Here is a 9,685-nt window from a genome sequence, read left to right as displayed (position 1 = left end):
AAAATTTTTTATAAAATAAAAGTTGCAAAATTGAAATGTTACTGAGATATAAAGAATATAAATTGTGCCTTTTGTTAAATATTATGACTACTGTCTTTTTTTTTTTTTTTTTTTGCAATAAATACATAGCACTAAGCATGTCCTTTTGAAAGTGCTTATTCGTTATGCTGCCACATTTTACAATACATTTTTGGCAAGCGTTGCCTGGCTGAAATCCGTAGGTTCTGTGCCATTATAAGAATATGTACACGGCTGTCTTTTGTTTTAAAGGATGCTGCACTTTTCCTAATAACGTGGCTCTATTTCGATCAATTGTACATGTCTTCAGAGAAACACCGTTCAGAGGACTTTTGTACACGTTTATGTAATTCTGTTTTTGGTAAGTTTTGATATTGCAAAATGACGCTTCCTTGAGGTTAACCCCTTCAAAACCGGATGTTGATTTAGCTCTTGCTATTGGTTAATCTGTCCATCTATCAACGACGTCAGCCAAATAAAGCCTTTTAACGTATCCAGTGAATACCTACAAACGTGTTCTGGCCAATCATTGAGCTGAAGATTGAGAAGGAGGCGTGAGGCCGAGCTCGTCTGTGTGCAACCAACTAGCTAATGCTCAACGGTAATCGATCGTGTGGATTTTACAAAACGAGAAATCGATTGAGAAAAATAAAGGAAAATAATTTGCTGCGGAAGGTAATATTGAATGATTTGCTTAATTTTTGGGGGATCAAGTGCACTTAGATACAAATGTTATTTCTGGTGTGATCTAAACAGTTGTAGCTAGCCTAAGCCAGCAGCAGCAATGGTGGTGGTTGTTTTGTTGACTTTTATGGAATGGGGAAGGCAGCCTGCGGACTGTACAGGCTGTCCAAATTCAAATGAACTCATAACCGGCCATTCGACACTTGTTAACGTTTGAGAGTTTACCAACAGCTGACATTTGCGTTTTCTTACACGTAGTGTAAGAACACCAATTTTAGCTAGCATATATAGCTGTAAGAAATGTCAGCTGTGGTTTGCTAGCGCCAGGTAGCTAACGTTAGCTTAGCTTTAATTACATATCTCTGGCACCAAGGTAGCTAGTAATTAGTGCTTACACGAGTGACCCCACACAATCGTTTTTGTTTGATTCATAGCATGTCATATTTTGTTTCTGAACCACTGTTCATTCTGAGTATCGCGTTTGCTAGGTACGTCACGACGGTCATCATACTCGTGCACGCGAGCTATTTCTGCACGTAGCTCGTTTGCGTCTTCCAAGGTAGACGTGCTAGTTATGCTAGCGAGCTAACGTTACAAATAACTCGAGTCCATGATACTATTCATGTCTACTTTCAATCTCTTTAATACGTTTGCCAGTTTAGTCCGTGTGCTAATGCTAGCTACAACTTCTAGCTCCTCTAATATGAAACTAGTTGGCTAGCCAGTCAGAAAACGTTATCGGCTTTAAGCTCCCCAGTTTTTTTTTCCTTTTTATAGCCAGCTGTAAGTGCCTGTGCGTGTCTCCTGTCATACCATACCACATGCAGAATTTAGAAAAGTGTATGAGTGAATTTAAGAACAAGGTTAGTGAGTGCTCTTCAATGTCGTATCTCCATAGTATTTACAATCAAAATGAAGAACAAAATGTGATGTAGGTAATGCATAGTAATTAACATCACAAAGAGTTCTAAGAAGTGACAGGATAAAGTGTTTTGATTCTAGATTAAATGTGTTCTAATTAGTGATGCACCGATATGACATTTTTGGCCGATACCAATATTCAATATTTTCCTTGACAAAATGATACTGAAAACTGATATTTCAAATTTTTGCGGCCTTTTTAAGCATTCTAGTACAGTTAAATAGTTAACACACACATGGACGCAGCGGTCAAAGGCACTTCATCTCTGTGCAAGAGATGTCACTACAGTCCCTGGTTCGAATCCAGGCTGTATTACATCCGGCCGTGATTGGGAGTCCCATAGGGCTGCACACAATTGGCCCAGTGTCGTCCGGGTTTGGCTGGGGTAGGCCATCATTGTAAATAACAATTTGTTCTTATCTGACTTGCCTAGTTAAATAAAGGTTACACACACCACACTGACCAAAAAGTTATTTTGTTGGCATTTACGTATGTCCCCATTACCAGTAAAACATAATCAATACCTTTTTCTTTCACTTACTTGCTGTGCTGTTTCGTTGTTCATTTGTTCTGTCATTCCATTCTCAACCAGGATTTCTATGGAACACCGTTTGGGTCTTTGCGTGTCAAAAAAGATACTATTTAACACTATTTGACATGTCAAATAAGCTTGTTGACTAATCAGGACCTGAATATGACTGCAAGTCACATAATTAACGCTTTAATAACATTTTTACGTAGATATTACACATGTATTACACGATCACTCGTATTTCATGTCACGACGATTCATCGATACGTATGCTATGATGCTGGTAAAGTTGTCTCGCAGCTTGCTAGCTCATGGATGCAAACAATGTTCTTCCCCAAAAACATAGCAAAACGACATCTGTTTCAGTAGCTATAGTTAACTAGGTAACTATATAGCTAGGTGTCATCTAAAATAACCCTAATTTATAAGACAGTTCTTATTTGATTAAGGGTGGTCGGACCCATCTATGTGAAGCTAGCCACAATAGTGGACTTTGCGGTTTGCCTTCAAAATAAAAGTATGGCATAATTCTACTATTTGTATTAATTTGCATCACTGTCAATGACATACTTTTATTTTGAAGGCAAACTGCAAATTCCACCGTTGTGCCTAATCCTTATTGTGGCTAGCTTCACAACACATAACCCGGTCCGGTTGAGCGTCACTATCCAGATGAAGCTAGCTGGCTGCTTATAACGTTAGCTTTGGGCAACTGGGTTAAGTAGCTGGCTAGCTATTTATTTTCATGAACTGAAGTTCAATTTCAATAGGGGAACAAAAAGTGGCAACCTAGCTAATGCTTACTCACAAGGATTCCTAAATCATTGCTAAGAATAATGAAAATGACTGCAGTTTCTACTGGTCATTGTTTTCAGGCTGGTTGTATTGGTGCTAGCTAGGTACCCCAGAAGTTGTGGTCGAACAAATTATGCTTTATTACCAACGTGGTATTGTAAACACATCGTTCATGGCCAGTGTTTGCTTGTTTGCAGACTTTTTTTGTACAGCTTTGACAGTGCTACTTTATCTTTTTTGACATGCAAAGACCCAAACGGCATTCCATAGTATGTATGTCGGGAAGGTAATAACAGTGACGCTATGACTGTGTAACTCCGGTAGGGCAACATCGGAAAAATAGCGCACATGGTAGTGTTAACCTCTCTAGGGTAGGTGGCACCAAATCGTCCCAACTACGTAACAGCCAGTGGAATCCTGTGGCGCGTTATTCAAATACCTTAGAAATGCTATTACTTCAATTTCTCAAACATATGACTATTTTACAGCATTTTAAAGACAAGACTCTCGTTAATCTAACCACACTGTCCGATTTCAAAAAGGCTTTACAACGAAAGCAAAACATTAGATTATGTCAGCAGAGTACCCAGCCAGAAATAATCAGACACCCATTTTTCAAGCTAGCATATAATGTCACATAAACCCAAACCACAGCTAAATGCAGCACTAACCTTTGATGATCTTCATCAGATGACACACCTAGGTTATTATGTTATACAATACATGCATGTTTTGTTCAATCAAGTTCATATTTATATCAAAAACCAGCTTTTTACATTAGCATGTGACGTTCAGAACTAGCATACCCCCCGCAAACTTCCGGTGAATTTACTAACAATTTACTAAATTACTCACGATAAACGTTCACAAAAAGCATAACAATTATTTTAAGAATTATAGATACAGAACTCCTCTATGCACTCTATGTCCGATTTTAAAATAGCTTTTCGGTGAAAGCACATTTTGCAATATTCTCAGTAGATAGCCCGGCATCACAGGGCTAGCTATTTAGACACCCAGCAAGTTTAGCCTTCACCAAACTCCGATTTACTATTAGAAAAGTTTGATTACCTTTGGTGTTCTTCGTCAGAATGCACTCCCAGGACTTCTACTTCAATAACAAATGTTGTTTGGTCCCAAATAATCCATAGTTATGTTCAAACAGCGGCGTTTTGTTCGTGCGTTCAAGACACTATCCGAATGGTAAATAAGGGTTACGAGCACGGCGCATTTCGTGACAAAAAAATTCAAAATATTCCATTACCGTACTTCGAAGCATGTCAACCGCTGTTTAAAGTCAATTTTTATGCAATTTTTCTCGTAAAAAAGCGATAATATTCCGACCGGGGATCTGCGTTTAGGTAAATAGACGAAAGAAAATAAAGCACGGGATCGACTCGTGCACGCGCCTAAGCCCATTATCCTCTTATCGGCCACTTGCCAAAAGCGCAAATGTGTTTCAGCCTGGGGCTGGAATGACATCATTCAGCTTTTTCCCGGGCTCTGAGAGCCTATGGGAGCCGTAGGAAGTGTCACGTTACAGCAGAGATCCTCAGTTTTCAATAAAGAGAGTGTAGAAGGCCAAGAAATGGTCAGAGAGGGCACTTCCTGTAAGGAATCTTCTCAGGTTTTGGCCTGCCAAATGAGTTCTGTTATACTCAGACACCATTCAAACAGTTTTAGAAACTTTGGAGTGTTTTCTATCCAAAGCTAATAATTATATGCATATTCTAGTTTCTGGGCAGGAGTAATAATCAGATTAAATCGGGTACGTTTTTTATCCGGCTGTGAAAATACTGCCCCCTATCCATAATAAGTTAAAGGTCAGGAATTGTGAAAAACTGAGTTTAAATGTATTTGGCTAAGCTGTACGTAAACCTCTGACATCAACTGTAGATACTGTATTCTTTTGAATGCCATTCTATTTAACTATTGTTGTTTACATACGATTCTATCCTATGTATCCTACAGACTAAATACAACATTTTCTGTCCATAATGTCTAGAGGTCGACCGATTATGATTTTTTTTTTCAACGCCGATACCGATTATTGGAGGACCAAAAAAAGCCGATACCGAATAATCGGCCATTTTTTATTTTATATTTTTATTTTATATTTTTTCATTTTTTTTAAACATTGTTTTTATTTTTGTATTTTTTATTTGTAATAATGATAATTACAACAATACTGAATGAACACTTATTTTAACTTAATATAATACATCAATAAAATCACTTTAGCCTCAAATAAATAATGAAACATGTTCAATTTGGTTTAAATGATGCAAAACAAAGTGTTGGAGAAGAAAGTAAAAGTGCAATATGTGCCATGTAAAAAAGCTAAGGTTTAAATTCCTTGCTCAGAACATGGGAACATATGAAAGCTGGTGGTTCCTTTTAACATGAGTGTTCAATATTCCCAGGTACATTTTAGGTTGTAGTTATTATAGGAATTCTAGGACTATTTCTCTCTATACGATTTGTATTTCATATACCTTTGACTATTGGATGTTCTTATAGGCACGTTAGTATTGCCAGTGTAACAGTATAGCTTCCGTCCCTCTCCTTGCTCCTACCTGGGCTCGAACCAGGAACACATCGACTACAGCCACCCTCGAAGCAGCGTTACCCATGTAGAGCAAGGGGAAACAACTACTCCAAGTCTCAGAGCGAGTGTCGTTTGAAATGCTATTAGCGTGCACCCCGCTAACTAGCTAGCCATTTCACATCGGTTACACCAGCCTAATCTTGGGAGTTGACAGGCTTGGGGGGGGGGGGGTATAATTTGTGGAACGTTCCAACAGGAATCTGTTCCAAAAAACGTAAAGTAAAAGGTTGCCAACCAACAACGCATACAAAGTAGCAACGCATACAAACCTAGCTAACTAGCTGCCGAATAGTCATCAACTCACCACGTAGCTTATTCTTAGTGTTTGTTCATAGGCAACCAGAGTGAGGACAGACATTTTCCGGAATAAACATGATGAGTGAAAAACGCAATGACATAGACCACTCCCTACCCGGTATCTTATTCTGCCGCTATACAACTTTGTATGCGTTGTTTTTTGGAAACCTTGTTATTTACGAAGTTTTTGGAACAGATTCCTGTTGGAACGTTCCACAAATTATACCCACCCGGCTTGAAGTCATAAACAGCTTGAAACACAGCGAAGAGCTGCTGGCAAAACGCACGAAAGTGCTGTCTGAATGAATGCTTACGAGCCTGCTGGTGCCTATCACCGCTCAGTCAGACTGCCCTATCAAATCATAGACTTAATTATAATATAATAAACACATAGAAATACGAGCCTTAGGTCATTAATATGGTCAAATCTGGAAACTATCATTTCGAAAAACAAAACGTTTATTCTTTCAGTGAAATACGGAACCGTTCCGTATTTTATCTAACGGGTGGCATCCATAAGTCTAAATATTGCTGTTACATTGCACAACCTTCAATGTTATGTCATAATTATGTAAAATTCTGGCAAATTAGTTCGCAACGAGCCAGGTGGCCCAAACTGTTGCATATACCCTGACTCTGCGTGCAATGAACGCAAGAGAAGTGACACAATTTCCATAGTTAATATTGCCTGCTAACATGAATTTCTTTTAACTAAATATGCAGGTTTAAAAAAATATATACTTCTGTGTATTGATTTTAAGAAAGGCATTGATGTTTATGGTTAGGTACATTCGTGCAACGATTGGGGAAGTTGGCTGACTTTGTTAGGAAGAAATGGTCTTCACACAGTTTGCAACGAGCCAGGCGGCCCAAACTGCTGCATATAACGTTACCCTGACTCTGTTGCACAGAATGCAAGAGAAGTGACACAATTTCCCTAGTTAAAAGAAATTCATGTTAGCAGGCAATATTAACTAATTATGCAGGTTTAAAAATATATACTTGTGTATTGATTTTAAGAAAGGCGTTTGGCGAAGTAGGCTGTGATTCAATAAATTAACAGGCACCGCATTGTTTTTTTTGCAACGCAGGACAAGCTAGATAAACTAATAATATCATCAACCATATGTAGATAACTAGTGATTATGTTAAGATTGATAGTTTTTTATAGGATAAGTTTAATGCTAGCTAGCACCTTACCTTGGCTCCTTGCTGCACTCGCATAACAGGTAGTCAGCCTGCCACGCAGTCTCCACGTGGAGTGCAATGTCATCGGCCATAATCGGTGTCCAAAAATGCCCATTACCGATTGTTATGAAAACTTGAAATCCACCCTAATTAATCGGCCATTTCGATTAATCGGTCGACCTCTTAGAGATATATATATATATATATATATCACCATTATTTATATATATACATACATACATACATACATACATACATACATACATACATACATACATGCATGCATGCATGCATGCATGCATGCATACATGCATGCATGCATGCATGCATGCATGCATGCATGCATACATGCATGCATACAATGGTTATATATATATATCACCATTGTATATATTCTCGAAGAATATAATATCCATCATCATGAACTGTCTTACAGTTCATGATGAACTCTAAATATATAAGCTTTTTTTACTCCATTGTTTGAACCCTAGATTGCCCCCAAACCATCAAACAGGCAAAGCGTCAATACAGGATTAATATTGAATCCTACTACACCTGCTCTGAAGCTCGTCGAATGTGGCAAGGCTTGAAAACTATTACGGACGACAAAAGGAAAACCCAGTTGCGAGCTGCCCAGTGACGGGAGCCTACCAGACAAGCTAAATGCCTTTTTATGCTCGCTTTGAGGCAAGCAACACTGAAGCATGTATGAGAGCACCAGCTGTTCTGGACGACTGTGTGATAACCTTCTCCGTAGCCGATGTGAGCAAGACCTTTATACAGGTCAACATTCACAAAGCCACCCGTAACACTCACGTCGGTGAGCGTCCCTGGGACTTAACACCTCCCTCTGCAACTGGATCCTGGACTTCCTGACGGGCCGCCCCCCAGGTGGTAAGGGTAGGCAACAACACGTCTACCACGCTGATCCTCAACACTGGGGCCCCTTGAGGGTGAGTGCTTAGTCCCCTCCTGTACTCCTTGTTCATCCACGACTGCATGGTCAAACACGACTCCAACACCATCATTAAGTTTGCTGACTACACAACAGTGAAAGGCCTGATTACTGACAACGATGAGACCGCCTATAGGGAGGTCAGAGACCTGGCAGTGTTGTGCCAGAACAACAACCTCTCCCTCAATGTGAGCAAGACAAAGGAGCTGATTGTGGACTACAGGAAAAGGCAGGCCAAACAGGCCCCCATTAACATCGGTGTGGCTGTAGTGGAGCGAGTTGAGAGTTTCTTGGTGTCCAAATTCACCAAGACAGTCGTGAAGAGGGCACAACAACACCTTTTCCCCCTCAGGAGACTGAAAAGATTTGACATGGGTCCCCAGAACCTGTACCCCCTCACATTGACTCGGTACTGGTAACCCCTGTATATAGCCTCGTTATTGTACTTTTTTATTATTTTCTACTTTAGTTTATTTGGTAGATTCTTTTTTTTTTTTTACCTCATTCTTGAACTGCATTGTTGGTTAAGGGTTTGTAAGTTAGCATTTCACAGTAAGGACTACACCTGTTGTATTCGGCCCATGTGACAAATAAAGTTTGATTTGATATGTGCTCATATTTATCAGATTAGATTTTAAAACTAGGCCTAATTTGTGAAGTCAGTAGGCTAAGCACCCACCTATCCCAACACCATCTGAGCCTTCAAAATAATATTGGGCAAATAATTCCTAGGTGTCAAGTGTTCAGATTCAGTAATAATGTCATGAATGGACTAGGGATGAGTATGAGTAATCGAGTACTCGAATGGACGTCAAAACCCCATCTTTAACCAGAGATCACATTTTTTTCATATACTGTAAAAGTATTTAGTCAATTTTGTCTTGAAGACGACATTAATTTGCTTTGACTCTAGTGTTTCATTTGTACAGTGAGGGAAAAAAGTATTTGATCCCCTGCTGATTTTGTACGTTTGCCCACTGACAAAGAAATGATCAGTCTATAATTTTAATGGTAGGTTTATTTGAACAGTGAGAGACAGAATAACAACAAAAAAAAACAGAAAAACGCATGTCAAAAATGTTATAACTTGATTTGCATTTTAATGAGGGAAATAAGTATTTGACCCCCTCTCAATCAGAAAGATTTCTGGCTCCCAGATGTCTTTTATATAGGTAACGAGCTGAGATTAGGAGCACACTCTTAAAGGGAATGCTCCTAATCTCAGTTTGTTACCTGTATAAAAGACAGGTTTTATATGTAAGATGGTAAAATAAAGAGCAAAAGTATTGATTATGATTTGTGCCCTGGTCCTATAAGAGCTCTTTGTCACAACCCAGGCTCATGGGAAGTGACAAAAACTCACACTCATTCTTATGTTTAATAAATGTATCATATAGTGTGTGTGTGACAGGCTTACAATGATGGCAAAAACAACATTTGAGAGTGCTGACCCTGGTGCTAGAGGGGGTACGCAGCTGGAGGTTGAATGTTTGAAGGGTTACGGGACTATAAAAGTTTGGGAACCACTGATGTAAGGAGATCAGTCAATTGAAATAAATTAAATAGGCCCCAATCATATAGATTTCACATGACTGGGGATTTCGCCCAAGCCCAGCCAATCAGAATTTGTTTTTCCCCACAAAAGGGCTTTATTACAGGCAGAAATACTCTGTTTCATCAGCTGTC

General features: G+C 39.1%; 1 protein-coding gene across 1 annotated transcript in view; it reads left to right on the top strand.

The window, feature by feature from the left end:
• Positions 1-144: 144 nt before the first annotated feature.
• LOC115157977 (lysine-specific demethylase 4B) overlaps positions 145-9,685 on the top strand; it is a gene marked incomplete in the record, with an annotated part of 72,532 nt that continues 62,991 nt past the window's right edge. The window contains 1 exon segment of the mRNA XM_029706388.1: positions 145-693.

The sequence above is a fragment of the Salmo trutta genome, chromosome 22 (assembly GCF_901001165.1).
Source record: "Salmo trutta chromosome 22, fSalTru1.1, whole genome shotgun sequence".
Lineage (NCBI taxonomy): Eukaryota > Metazoa > Chordata > Actinopteri > Salmoniformes > Salmonidae > Salmo > Salmo trutta.
This window is presented reverse-complemented; position numbering and strand designations above follow the sequence as displayed.